This window comes from Phalacrocorax carbo, chromosome 6, assembly GCF_963921805.1.
Source record: "Phalacrocorax carbo chromosome 6, bPhaCar2.1, whole genome shotgun sequence".
Classification (NCBI taxonomy): Eukaryota; Metazoa; Chordata; class Aves; order Suliformes; family Phalacrocoracidae; genus Phalacrocorax; species Phalacrocorax carbo.
This window is the reverse complement of record NC_087518.1, coordinates 5,197,522-5,212,230: the sequence shown is the minus strand read 5'-3', so window position 1 is coordinate 5,212,230 and position 14,709 is coordinate 5,197,522. Positions and strand designations below refer to the sequence as shown.

General features: G+C 50.2%; 1 long non-coding RNA gene across 1 annotated transcript; it reads right to left on the bottom strand.

Annotated features, from left to right (window-relative positions):
- Positions 1–3,795: 3,795 nt before the first annotated feature.
- On the bottom strand, positions 3,796–8,233 carry LOC135314046 (uncharacterized). Its single transcript, XR_010373533.1, has 4 exons — positions 7,682–8,233; positions 7,395–7,518; positions 6,458–6,929; positions 3,796–5,774 (listed from the first exon to the last, which is right to left on the bottom strand). It is a non-coding gene; the product is annotated as an uncharacterized LOC135314046 (long non-coding RNA).
- Positions 8,234–14,709: the final 6,476 nt, after the last annotated feature.

Below are 14,709 nucleotides of genomic sequence, written 5' to 3'. Positions count from 1 at the left end.
TCCTTCTGCTGCAGGGCTCGTTCTGTTGGAAAACATCCCCTGGACTCTGCCCGGGATTAAGCGATCGGAGCAAAAGACGCCAGCTTGGGCCTGCGCCAGAGCACCATGGTCAGCCATCGCCGGGAGCGGTGCTGTCAGGGGAAACCTCCTCCTGCCCGAGGGAGCAGCGCGGGTGGCAGTCAGACCCGACTGCTGAGGTCCCCGAGCAGGAGCAGCCATGGCAGGGATGGGCAGGGGTTTCCAGTGTGTTCAGGCTGGACTCAGAGGCGGGGGGGAGGCAGGAGCAGGGAGGGGACTGTCCACAGAGGTCGGGTCTGCTCTTACCGTGTCTTCCTGACAGACAGGGAGAGTAGCTGTATATGTACCTCGGGTAAGTGGGAGCTTACTGGAGAGATGGAGGGGAAACTGAGGCAGCACCTTCTGCAACATGAATGGCTCTTAAGGCGCTGGAGGAGCATCACTTTGGTGCCCTGACCCAGATATAGGTCCCTTTTGGTGACGGCCCCAGGGAATGAACCTGCCTGTTGTTGGAAGCCGGCCCAGCATCTCGGGGGTGCCAGCGCAGTGGCTGTGGGATACCCTCTCTGCTCTGCTGGCAGCTCGAGCATTGGAGATCCTGCAGTCTCTGAAGCACAGAAACAAACCTGGCAGGATTTGGTTTCGAGACACAATTTCACCATAATTGGTATCATAAATATTAAACCAAACAAACCCTTCTGCGCCCTGCCACGCTGGGAGCGCTGCCTGCAAGACATGCATGTGGAAGCGCGGGCTGAATTTCTGAGCGCTGTAGTTATAGCAACAGGCGCTGTCGTTCATCAGCAGCAGTTATGCAACTCTCAGCTGCACCTTGAAAAGTGCAACTCTCTGCACAAAGCCTCTGAGCAGCAGTGGTGACCCAAAACCCATGGGCATGGGTCAGAGGGGTGGCTCTCAGGCATGGCAACGAGCCCCTGGCTGCAACACACCTGCCCCAGGTACCCTGGGAGCTCCCCAGCCACATTTGCACCATCGCTCGTGGGCACAGACCCGTAAAAAAGCAAGCCCTGTGTGCCTCCTCTGCTTGCACAGCCCCCAAAGTGTTCAACTGATGGTATGCAGAAACAACACGGACTTCTGCTGCTGCCTGTGGAGGTGAAGATCTCTTTGGTACCCAGCGTGCGCAGGGTCAGCAAGGCACGCGGGTATCTTCAAATGACACTTTGCTGATTTTCTCTTCTTCACAACACGCAGCCAGGCTAAAGAGCAGTTCCCTTGCCTACAACTCAGACGCCCTGCTAGAAAATCAATGGTCATTTGGTGATATTCTGGCACTTGGCTCGCTGCATTGCCATGCTTTGGGAGGGGACGCTCCAATTTGCCGGTCTCCAGAGCAAGCAAAAACCACTAAGGGTCGGACTGGCATTGGGCAGATGCTCTCAGACCATTTGAACAATGCAGCCTGATAAATCTATCCAAAACTCCAGGAGCCTCATTTCGTGCCCATCCAAGGGTCTGCCCAGCCTGGGGAGCAGGCTGGGAATGTCCCTTGGGTTCCCCACAGTAGTGCAGCTGCATCCTCGCTAGAAGTCCTGAAAAATGGGTTACACACCTCGCATCAACCTTGCTAAAGCCGTGACAGGTTTATATGTCAGATTTATATGAAACACACCCCAGTCTACACCAGCAACAGGTATCTCCAGCTGGCCCCGATGTGGAGCATGGAGACTTTGAGTATCTGCAGCAGGAGAGCGGGCAGAGAGCTCCCAGGGCTGGGGCCGGCACTCACAGCCCTGCTCCCAGGCTGCTCCAGAAAGCCTACAAGGCATGAAGGGTACCAGCTTGTTTACCTTAGCTTAGCTTATTTACCTACAGAAACAGAACAGGAATTACAGAATTCAGTGCTAGAAAGAGGATCGCTGCTTCAGGGCTGGGAACTGACCCTGGATTTCTGAGTCGTCACTGGACCAGGCTAAAGCAATGTGTTTCTGTTCACCGGCTTGACCAAGGAGCCAGGGAGCAATGAAAGGTGGGCATGCCAAGCACCAGCTATGGTTTAAAACAATCAGGAATCTTAAAATAGATTTGAGCGACTTTGAACCGCAAAAATAAAAGCCGATGGCATCTTTATTAATGAAGATCAGAAATTGTTCTTTTCTGTGAATTAAGGACAGCACCAGCAGGGCTGGATTTCAGCAGGTTTCAAAGGGCAGCAGATACATTATTTTTAAATGATAAACAAAATGTAATAACCCAACCTCAGGAATACAATCGTCTGCTTTCAATGCACTCCGGTTTCTTTAATTCTTTTCCATCAGAAAAGATATATGAACTGCCACAAAACCCTGCCACCTCCCCATCTGCATGCATTACAGCCTGAAGCACAGGACCTGCACTGGGTTACAACCTGACCGGGAAGCAAATCCCTCCCAGAGAGCAGGAGGGGAAGGACATGACTCTTTCCCCTGGGTGCTGTCTGTGATAAGAGGAGAATTAAGACCTCCAATCTATTTCTAATGGAGAGGTTACGAGAGGGCATTTTGGAAGCAATTGAAAGGTTGGTAAAGGAGCTCAGCCAGGAAATGTATGGAGTCTCATTACCTTTTATCTTCCGAGCACATAAAGTTTGCAGAATCTCTGTTTAGGTTAGCAGGAAACCTCTACAAGAATTATATATGCTGCCTGCATGCTTATCAAGGGAGAAAGAGCTGTGCTCTATCAGCCAGCTGTGGGGCTCGGCGGAGATAAAGATATCCCCCTGCCCAGCAGTGACTTGGGATAAATCATCCTGTCCGCGCGCTGCCATTACGCCTAACCTCTGCTTGGCCCCTTCCAGTCGTCACACAATTTAGCTGCAAGAGCCAAGACGAAGGAACGTGGCTGGGTCTTTTTCAAGCATCCCAGAGCTCTCCCTGCAGTGTGGGAAAGAAGGGACTGCTTAATTTACAGTTCAGCTATAAATGCCCTGTTCTAGATAGCCTATCGAGACCGCAGCTTTAATACATGCCCAGCTGGCCCAGCATTTGGATCCAGTTGTTTTTCAGGCTGGATCCCACGGCTGGAGGCTGAGGGATGGCTGGGACCAGGCGCCAGCTCAGCAATACCCCTTTTTCTGCAGACAACCATCACCAGCCTCACAGGTGTCATCATCCCTTTTTGCCTTCAACCCCGGCTGCCTGTCAGGTCCCACGGGAGGCCAGTGCGTGCTGCTGCCCCACCGGACACAAACCCCACGGAAACGGCCCACTCCAGGACATGCATTTCCCCCCCTGACACCTCGAACGGACCCTCTGTGAGATGCCAAAGCTCAGGTCTGCCCTATTGCTACTGCAAAGAGGGTTTGCTATGGCCCAAAGCACGTCGGCGTTGCTGGCAAGGTTGGGATTGCAGTCTGCGTGGATGTAGCACATCGGCAGACCAGCCGGGCTGCTGTCGGAGCAGCCCAGGCTTCACACAGGCGACTTCACCGCTAGCGCTTAGGGACTGTCACAGCGTGAAGGCAGCACAGAGATGTCCTCAGGTGCAAGAAGTTGGTGCAGATTTCAGGTTATGCATAAAGAGAGAGACAGCCACTGCCTGCAGCGCTTGTAAGTTCAGAGCGTGGGCAGTGGATGGTGCTTAGGGGACTTACGGCTGCCACGGCCACCCAGGGAAATCTGTCCCTTCCAATTGATTCAGCAATGATTACGAGGCACGCGATATTCAAAAGACTGCAAACAGAGCTGCCTGGGCATAGATATACAGTGTAAGGCCTGCGATATTTTCTGTCGGCCAATGCCACCAAGTCACGAGAAGTAGTGATGCATATAACCAAAATCCCAGAAGACTCATCGTTTTATGTAAGCACCATATATACACCCGGAAAATAAAACTGTGCGTGAAAGAGAACAAATTAAAATTCAATTTTATCTATACCAAATAAATGCTATCATCAGTGGGAGACTGGTAGAGATATATTGGTACTCGCGTAATTCCTTGGTGAACTTTTATGGGCCAATTGATAAAAAATATTCTCATGAGAGCAATGCACATAATTTCTAGAGCTCCAGTATTTTGCTAGTGAGTCAGTGCAGAGATGTGTGATTTACACAAAGAACACAGAGGGCTACCCCAACACGGGTAGCACAAGCACGAGTGCTCCGGGGGGAATTCTCCCCTGGAATCAGTGCACAACATCTCTGTCTGGCCTGCGGAGGGATGACGACCTAAGCCGGGATTTACGTGGATCTCTCCTGTTAGAAGAGTAGCAGATGCTTTTAGCACCAACGTTCCCAAGCAGGACAAAATCCAGTGCGATGAAAAAAATAATCCACAGCAGTCCTCCATCTTTTCTTACTATTGTCTTAAACACTTTCAGCAGAGCGGAGCAATTCCCTCCAGCTCTTCACGTGTTCACAGAACTGAACATGAAAATCCAGATAAAATATATTCATCTGTGTCTCCTTTCCAGATGTGTGGCACTGGGTCTAAATCTTGCAGGGAAACAAACTGCTCCGGTAAGGCCAGCGCTCTTTGCTGACCATGATGTCCATCCTCACCCGGCGCAGAGCAACGGCTAGTGAGTCCATGCTGCACACAGGGACAGTCACGTTCAAGGTTCCTGACACCTGAGGATCTCAAAGCACTTTCTAAATAGCAGTGAAGTGCCAGCTCCTTGCTTGGTCTGACTGTAGCTCTCATGGAAATCAGTCGCAAAGCTTCCTCACGGGACAGAGGATGCTGGTTCAGACCCCCCATAGATCATCGGTCAGGATTTGCTTATGGAAAACAGGTGGAATTTGTGCAGTTTAAAATGAGAATTACATTCACTAATTCGGTCTCATGAAGTTCAGGGGTAAAATTTCAGCTGAGAAGACTCTGGCGCTGCCTGTTGCAGGCCAAGGTGGCACGTAGTGCTCACAAGTGATGCTCGCGCAGCCGAAAGATGCGGTCGCTGCTCTGCAGCACCTCCAGCGCGCTTGCTGTGTGCACAAAGCCCTCCCTTACTTCTGTGCTCTTAAAGGACAGAAGATTCAAATAAAAGAAGACCAACATCAAACATTGGCTCTCTGAGTTCCTCCATCAGGTGCGGTTTCTGATTTCTGTGAATTCACAAGTCCTGTCTGTGTGGAAGAGGACTCATTTAGTTAATTGGTGACATTTACATAGAAAAGAGTATTCAAAACCAAACCTGAAGCAGCACAGGAAATTTACCCTGAAACTTGGAAATCAGGTGCTTAAATGATAACAGCATTTTTGCATTTTGCTGCTTGCCCCGGCTCTGCTGTCTCAGGCAAATCAGAGGCCCACGACTCCAGGGATGCTTTTCTACGTGACTCACCCTGCCGAGCTCAAGCTCTCACCTCGGGCACAAAGAGGTCTGCAGGCAGAACCTCTCCTCCCTGCCATTAGGAAGGAGATAAGTCACTCTGCTCTTCGTGCAGCGAAGGCTGGGAGGGGAGGGTTGTGTCAGGAGATATTTACTGGGGCTCAACATTCACCTGATCTTTTTAAATTTATGTGTCTTCCATATCACAGCTCAGCTAAATTTTTTTCCCATACATTTATAATAAAATATTCCAAGAGGGTTAAAAACAAAACCCTGAAGTGTTTATTTCTTCCTGCCCAAGAACAGGTATTTTCTTCAGTCACGAGGAGTTTCGTGGCCTGCAGGAGGGGGCCAGTGAAGGCGGCGTGTCTAAGCCATGCATTGCCAGTGCATTGCAAGCACCCGCCACTGCGGTCACGCTCTCATCAGCCCGGCACGGATCCTGATGGCTTTGCTCCGGCGGGACGGAGGCACCCGGCTGGCAGTGCTGTGAGAAAATGGATCAGGATGAGTCTCTAAGGAAAAAAACTGCTGAACATAATGACTTCGTTACTTCTAGCCGGCACGGTACTAGTCACTGTAATCAGCTTTGCTATGTTTTAGCCTAGTCAGCAGTTTTGGCTCCACTCCTCTGTCTTTACCAACGTAGGTAACTACTTTATTACAATCTAATCCACTACAGAATAAATAAAAATCCAGTAGTAATACCAAGGTCTAATTAAAGACAAAAATCTGTTGCCATCTTTCTAGATTAAACTGTCTTCATTTTACTTCACAAATCTGTACTCGTGTAAATCAGCCCATCAGGCTTTTTTAGGCACCTAAACAGCTCCAAGGGAGGGATGGGGGCCCCAGCGAGGCCCCCCTGGGGAACACGACATGCTGCTCAGGCAGGTTCAGGTAAACAGGGATTTGATTTTTCTGATGGCATCTTGGGTCAGGTGGGTCACATCTTACTTTCCAAAAGGCATTTCCCACAGCTGCTGATGGCCTTACCCTTTTGCATCATACCGGTGAGCAGGGTTTTCACCATGAGGGTTGGCCCACCAATGATTTTGGGTATTTCTTGGATGTTTTCAACAGCAGGAATAGCTGCTGCATCCCTCAGCCACAGATACCAAATTTAGCATCTTGTGGGAGGCAGCGCCGGTTATAGCTTGCAGGACTTACTCAGGGACTGCAGCCTTAGCAGATCCTATCGCGCTCTCCTAAAGCACATTATTTCGCCTCCGAGTGCACGACAGATCACCATTTGGGTCTGTCGGATCTGAACAAATTTTCAAGTCCATGCACAAAGGATGTACCAGGCAGATCAGATGTAGAGGCTTTCCAGGCTGACCGTCTGGTTTGAAATCAAATGCCACTGCTGAAATCAGATGCTCATATTCTCTTCTCTGACCTCCCATTCCTTTCTCTAAGTGGCAAAAGCAGCTTCTTCAAGTGCCAAAACAAACCCGAACTGTGAGACGACACAAGGATGCGACCAGACACTTGCGAAGGGCTGCAGTGAGCGGGGACCGGCCCCTCAGCTCTCGGCAGCGCTCGTAACGGTGACAGCACCGAACAGATTTGCACCAGTTGCCGCCGACATGATGTGCCTGCGCTGTCTTGCGGGACTGGGGGATTTCTCTGGCTTCTCAAACTACAACAAACACACATAAAAACGTGCCCTAGTCAATAATTTATTATACTGAGATGGCAGCATAATTAAGTTACCAGAGTGCTTTGAGCAAATATCTGGTAGCATAAGGTGCTACGTGCTTTTGGCACGAGCTTTATTTAAACACATTGGATCAATTTGAATCAATCTGACATGTACACACTTCAGGGCATAGCTAGTTTCAAATCAATTAAACTCCTTATGACTTTATGATTAGAAACCTGAGATTATAAAACATTAATATAAAATCAAGTTTATAAAGTGAAAAATAAAATCCCAGTGTAATGTTTCATGAAGATCACAGGAATCATTATATAAGCTTCATTAAACAAACAAGGTAAGGGTAATTAGGCTGTAAATTGAGTACAGTAGTTGAAAAAAGAGAAGCTATAATTAGGAGGTGGTGGCCACTTAGCCAAAAATAAGGAAGTATGGATAACTAGTCACCTTCTGCGTGATTTCAAACAAAAACACAACTGATTTCTTCATGAGATCGTGCATCAGCCACAGAAGTTGGTTGTAGCAAATGGCTGCAGGACAAGCGAGGCAAAGAAATTGATTTGCAGTTTGCCTGGAAAGAGAAAAAGAACCACGCTGAGCAAGAAGGTACATAGAGGTCCTGCACAAAATAGCGAATAAAATCCTAAACTATCATAGGCACAAGTTGGGCTCTAAAGAGCCTTCAGCAGAGCACCTGGGCAGGTACTCGGGTACTTTCCTATGCAGGGGCTTACCTGGAAGGGCTGGGCTAAGTCCCACGGACATGGACAGGACTGAAATGTGCACTTTAGCACCTGGCTGATGAGAAATGAGTTTAAGCTGGGGGCTTGAGAGCATTTCTAGGGGAAGGTCTGCCAGCAGATTTTACTTTCTTGTGCATTTAGTGTAGGAATTTCTAAATTCAAAGGTGCTACGCCCTGCTAAGCCAATTTTCATTCTTCCAATCCTTCCAATGATCATTCAGTCTGCGGAAGGAGGGTGATGATCTTGCTTCTTCTCTGGCTTGGCATAAAATAGCCAAAGAGATCAAAATCATCCTCAGCAGAACTGCATTTCTTGGGCAGATTCAGGCCAGCACACCTTTTCAAATGCTGTGAAGGATCCTGTAAGCGATTCTCCTTCAGAAATATGAATACTGATTTTGCGTGTGCTTTTATCTGACCTGCCCAATAAATACACGTTAATACAACAAAGCCTCCAGTGCTTAAAAAATAAAAAAATGCTGGGGATGGGAATATGCAAGGAGCTTCCCAGCAGTTCCTTCTCTTACACACAGGGCACCGATTGCTTCTACAGCACTGGGACGTGTGTGCCAAAAGGCAGGGTCCAAAGTCCACTAAGTCAGCAGCACAACTCATCAGCTCCAGCGGACTTTGCTCTGGGCCCCGTGCACACAAGAAATCTCCTTTGCTTCTTGTTTTGACATGATGGAAACCTGGGATAGCCCCACACAGCTTTTGTAGCTTAACCTTTGCTCCCTCCCGAATGGATGTTGGTTTAAAGATATAGAGGGTCTGAAGAAAAAGATATGTAAAATGTTGAATGGGACAAGGAGAAATCATAACCGCTGCCGAACACAGGAAAGCCCTTCCAGCAGACCCTGCTGTGCAGGTGGGGGCTGGCAGGGGTGCGGACAGCCTCTGGGCTGCTGGGACGTCAGTCCAGGTCACGTATCACCCTCCACGATGGACCCGCCCCAGGAAACCCAGGCAGGACGGTGTGCCCAGTCTGCCCAGTCTGCCCAGTCCCGGCAGCCAGCTGAATAAGAGACAATCCCTCAGAACACAGCCTGCCTGGGAAATGCTGGGTGTTTTCACGCAGCCCAGCTCCCGCGCCCTCCTCTCCCAGTCCCGCTCCCCGGAGAGCCCCCACCACCCGGCCGGGGCTCGCACAGCCCCGCGTGGGATGCCTGGCTGGCTGTCGCCAGATGGTTTCACTTCACACATAATAGCATCCGGCCCCCTCCTCCCCTCTCCTCCGGGCTTGCCGGGGGGGCCGGGGGCCACCGCACCGGGTCGGCCATCAGCACCCTGCATTTGCTGGCAGGAGGGGGTCTGCAGCAAACGCAGGACCTGTCTCAAAGCCAAGCAGCCAGCGAGGCCAGGGGATCCTTCCAAACCCCATAACGACCTCCCAATGGCTCAGAAATTAAGGTATCAAGGCTTTTGTGAGGCTTGAAATAAAACCCAAATCTGGATCACTTCAGCCTCGCGCTGCCACTTTGAACTTCTTGGCAAGTGGTTCAGAGCCTTTGAAGCTGCATCCCGGTCCCACCTCCCTCCCAGTTCAAACACGGCGCGGCCGGCGTGCCTCCATCAGCTGGCCGGCACATTGGCGGCAGCACACGGCCGGGCGACTGCTGGATGGGCGGCTGCGGCACCCCGGCAAACCCACCGGCAGCATCTTGGTCCGACCACGGTGCCCTCGGCCAGGCACTGTGTCTCAGGGGAGATTCATGGGGCAGGCACCAGCTCGGGGGGTTATTACAGGAAATTAATAAGCAGAAAGAAAGGATGAGCCTTTGTGGTGAGCCATCAGGCCTCCAGGATCAGACCCTAAAGGTTGAGGTATCTGAGTCAGGCCCCCAAAATCATGACCTTGATTCAGAGCACAGGGAGGTTGATCTTGCTGCCCAATGCTCAGCTGGTTCCCCGGTGGGTTTTGGTTTGGTTTTCAAGGGAGGGATGAATCACTTTTCCATGCTTTCCCCCCTGCCCAGAAAGGTGAGAAACAGCTAAAGCCAAGAGAAACCCCAGAAGTCGGTGATATTTCCCATGGCTTTGCTGCAGACACCAGAAACCATCCGACCCCTGGGGAAAGGGCTCTGTGTGTGTGCGTGTGTGTGCAAACGCCGAGGAGAAAAACTGGTTCTGTCACAAAAGTGGTGGGGACGCTCTGTGGCCGGGTGACGCCACCCAGCCCTCGCCACCTCCCCGCAGAGCACGGGGCGACGAGTCTCAAGTCGGGCTCAGGGGGCTCCCCGGGGGGCTCCCGACCTGGCTGTGCCGCCCCAGGGGTCTCGAGCGGGGAGCGGGACAGGGAGGCGGCGAGGGAAGGCTTTACAAGTTGGTGTACGGCATCTCGCCAGGGACGCCTGAGCGCGGGCGGGGAGCCAGCACGACGCTCCCGCATTTATTAGGGGACCTGCTGGCTTACCAGGAAATTACACAGCAGTTAAATACTTTATACATTGAACCAGTTTATTGAGGAGCTGCTCGAGAGGTTTTTTTTTTTCATAGAGGGACCGTTGTGGAAATGATGATGCTGTGAGCAGGAGCCGGCCCCGCGATGCGGCGCGGCTCGGTGGCACGGTGCATGGCTTGGTGGCATGGTGCCCCTGCATTGCCACTCGTGGGGAACAGGAGCACAGTGTGCAGAAAAAAGAGCCATAAAATGGGAGATCTCTCCCAGCAGCCTGCAAACAAATGTAAGAGAGCAAATCCCAGCAGGCGGGTGTGAGCAGGGCTGCAGCTACGGCTGCACACCGGCAAAGTCACAGCTGCAGCACAGGCTGGCAAACCCACACGGGTTTTTAATCTGTGAGTGGGGGCACTGCTGGAGAAAAACCATGGCAGGATAAATCCCACCGGGAATAAACGTTTGTCCCATGCCTGGGCCAGGCTGGGGAATAAACACGTCCCCACCGGGGCTCCCCATGCTGGCACCCCTGCCCCATTGCCCCCTCCAGAGATGAGACCAGACCCCAGCACTGCTTCTCAGATCACCTCTCATTTTCCATGGAAGCAAACCCAGCTGTGACTCAGACTGGCTTCGTGCACCAGGTGGGATCTCAAAGCTGCCAGGATGGTAAATGCTAGCACAGCAATTAATGGGGAATAATCTCTGCCAGGTAACGAGTGACTCAGGCACATACCCCCGGCCAGCAGGTGCCAAAGGCAACACAGATAAATGACAAAAAATGAACCTTGAGACTAGAAGTAAAACAATGTGCTGAGCGGAAAGGTCACGACAGGGACTGGCCAGAAAAGTCACCGAGGCTGTTGCAGATAAATAAGAAAAGGAGGAAAAAAAATCCCCACACTTTCTTATGGCAGTGTGAGGCAGGGAAGGAGCCCCGGGCTCCTGCCTGACCCTCCCTACGATGCGCTGGTGGCAGAGGGACTTTGCAGAGGGACATGGCCACGGCCAGGGGGTTGCACGCTCATTCCTACAACCCCCCCCCAGCCCCAGGGAGCACCCAGGTTTTGTTCAGCAGCCTCAGGCACAGCAGCAATCATCCGCAGGGACAAGGAGGGGAGAGTGACTGTTTCTGATTAGGTAGGAAAATTGGGGAGCCTTTAACTGCCAGGGTGGCTCCATCCTGTGAGCTCCCCAAAGGAGCGTGTTAAAACTGTCTACCAACAGCAGACACAAAGGTCGCCCATGGCAGGAGGGGGTGCAGCCGTTATCGGGGTAACGGCAGCCATTCTGCACGTCCCAAGGAGGAGCAGCAGAAAATGAGTTTTCCGTGGCAGGCATAACTGTCAACACAGTGTTTGCATTGCATCGATTATCCCTGGAGAAAATGGGGACGACAAGCGTATTGACCTTTACAGGGAAAGCAGCAAGTATCTGCAGGCTTTCCGCTGCAGAGCAGAAGCGCGCTGCTTGCCTGTTACCATAAAAAAGAGGTGTCTCGCTACCCCCTGCCTCGAGGGCACGGGAGTCATGTCCTTCTAGTACCTGCATGCCCTTGGCTTTGCCCAGAAATCACTACATGACTGCGCAAGGCTCTCTCCCAGCACCTGGTCTCCTGCACTTTCGCTCCTTTGCTTTTCAACTCAGAAGGCAAGGCTGGGGAAGATTGTCGTGGAGCTGAACAGCGCTCTGCCATCAGCCACCTCTAATGCCGGACAATCCAGGCACGCTCTGGCCAGCCAGGCGGTAAATCATGTACAACTGCTGGACTGTCACCAGCGAGAATGTGGCAAGTGGCAGCTACGACCACTCACCCATGAAATGTAAATTTAATGTAACTATTTGCAATGTAAAGTGCTTTGCACTTTGAAAAATATGCTATTATTTGTGCCTTTTATTGGAGAGAGGGGGAAAAATATATTCAGAAACAGTCTCTTGTGCATGTTCACTTCTTTCTGCATCCAGAGTTATGGAGTTTATATTGAAATTTAGCAGCTGTGGGATACGCGGACCAACAGTGCCATCACCACTAAATCATCTCTTATTTAGCTAATGCCCTTCATCGCTCGTGCTCGCCTGCAAAAGCTACATATAGAATAGAAAATGACCTGCCAGGCTTACAGCAGCCTGGTCAAAAAAATTCCTCCTTCGTTCAGTTCCTCCAAAATGCATTGTCCCAAAAATACCAACAATTTGTTTATAAATATTTCAGGACTAGTGGGTTTATTCTCAGGCAATAATAACATTTTCCCAAGAGTCTTTTTTGTTTGTTTCCATTCACCTTACTAAAAGTGTCCACCTCAAAACAGTTAAACCAACTGTGAAGGAATATATGTAAATACATTAAAGAGCACCTAATCCACTGCTGCCACGCTTACCATATTTTATTCTATTTCAAATTATGATAAAGACTTCTTAACTTTCTAGTCTCACACTACATATTAAGGAGCTGTCTTTTTTTAACTGTACATCTGTAGATATTAACAAAGGAAAAAAAAAAAAAAGGCTTGCATGTACAAGTATTTCAATTATTTCAAAATAATGTGGGGGTTTTAGCATCGCCTGACTTTCAAATTCACCTTTCTCCCACTTCCAGATCAACATTCTAAATTATGAGTTTTGCAGGCAAGGAATCGGAGCCACTGGTAACTCAGAAATTAGTAGATTGGTGGGAAACAGTTGAGAAAAAACAGTTATTTTTAGAAGTAATGCAAAGAAACTTCTTTATAAACATTACTCTGCATCCACAGACTCAAGAGGAAACGCCTCCAGTAAATCCCTGCAGAAGATGGTTTAAGCAGAGCTCTCACTTCACATGGCCACGGGCTATTAACGCTCATGCAATCAATTAGGTGAGTGCGGGAGAGAAGAGATAACTTCTTTGCTCCTCTAAATCACTCACAAGCATCTGGCCACCTCCTTGGTCTTCAGCGAAAAGGCTTGAGGCTGGCACGGGGCAGCTAACCTGCTCTGAAATGCTAACGTACATCCGCCGTGGGTGGTAGAGCTTCGGCCAGAACTGGGCACATCCATCTCACCTTGTGTAGGCACCGCGACATCCCTTGTTTCTGCTTAGATTTAACAAGTTAACTATTGCAAGTTAGTTACATCTTTATGAATACCTCCCGCCCCTCCAGACTATCTTTTCATCAGTGAAGCCAAATTATGGAAGACCATGTGGCATCACCTACAAGACAGAGCAACCGCTTGCTGATTTGTCTTTGGTTCAAAGTAAATTAGCTGTTTGTGTTGTATTTTTTAAAACTGCAAGTCAAAGACTTGTTTTGCTCCAGAAAATGTGAGTGACTGCCTGGCCAGGCTTAAACTGGTGACAAGATTAGTCAGTGGAGGTGACAAGTGCCTTAACAGCCTCAGATGCTTGGTAAAGAATGTCCCAACACTGAACCTTCATATTTCACTAAAAGTCAGGCCTGTTAAACTCTGTAGCAGAGTATTTGGCATCCCAGTATTAGAGCAGATGCGCTTCATCTCAGGGTGACACCGTCCCTCGTCAGAAACCGCAGCAGGCGGCTGCGAGCGACATTCATCAAGAAGCCCTGCAGAGACACCCCGTAGCCCCCATCCCTCACCCAGGTGAGCTGGGGGGGTTACCTACTGGCACCAACTTGTTGATACAGAAAGTTGAAGATCGATGATGGTGAACAAGGTTTTCATCATTCAGCGAGATAACAGGAGGCAGAAATAAACACTTCTGTAGGCTGCAAGGCTGGTAGGAGTGATCTCACCTCACGGTTCATTACATTTCCAGAAAGATTCATCTGCTGCCATTAAGTACTGCGTTAACGGGACTGGGTGGTTTTCCAATGACTTGACTCCAGGAGACATAGAAAAACTTCTAGCAAGCACTTCTTTAAGCGACAGCCTTAGTGATGACTAGTATACAAAAAACTGGTAAAAGAGAGAAAAGCGGGTCAATAAAAGCTATAAGGGTGGTTCTGTCAGCAATTTGCTGTACTGCAAAGGACAGTCAGCAGGAGGAAGGCAGGCGACCTGGAACGGAGGCGTCCCAAAGCTCTATTGCAAGATCTGCAGTGCTTCTAGCATGTGAAAGCAAGCACACATAGCACTGCGTGTAGCAGAGAATTATGATGGAATACTTGATCGTTTTCTGACTTACATCAGTGTATATTGGGAGTGCCCATGGAGTTACTAAGGTAAAGCCTAAAGTAACAACTAAACAACAGAAACATCCAGCCCAGAAAGTCAGATTGCGCTGAACTCATCCCAGGCATGATCAGGGGACTGGAGCATCTCCCTTATGAGGAAAGGCTGACAGACCTGGGTTTGTTCAGCCTGAAGAAGAGAACACTGAGGGGATCTTCTCAATGCTTATAAATATCTGAAGGGTGGGTGTCAGGAGGATGGGACTGGGCTCTTTTCAGCGGTGCCCAGCGACAGGCCAAGGGGCCACGGGCACAGGGTGGAACACGGGAAGTTCCCCCTGAACATGAGGCCAAACCCCTTCCCTGTGCGGGTGCCAGAGCAGGGGCACAGGCTGCCCAGAGAGGCTGTGGGGTCCCTTCCCTGGAGACATTCACCCCCCGCCTGGACGCGGCCCTGTGCCCCTGCTCTGGGGGTGCCTGCTCACGCAGGGGGTGATCTC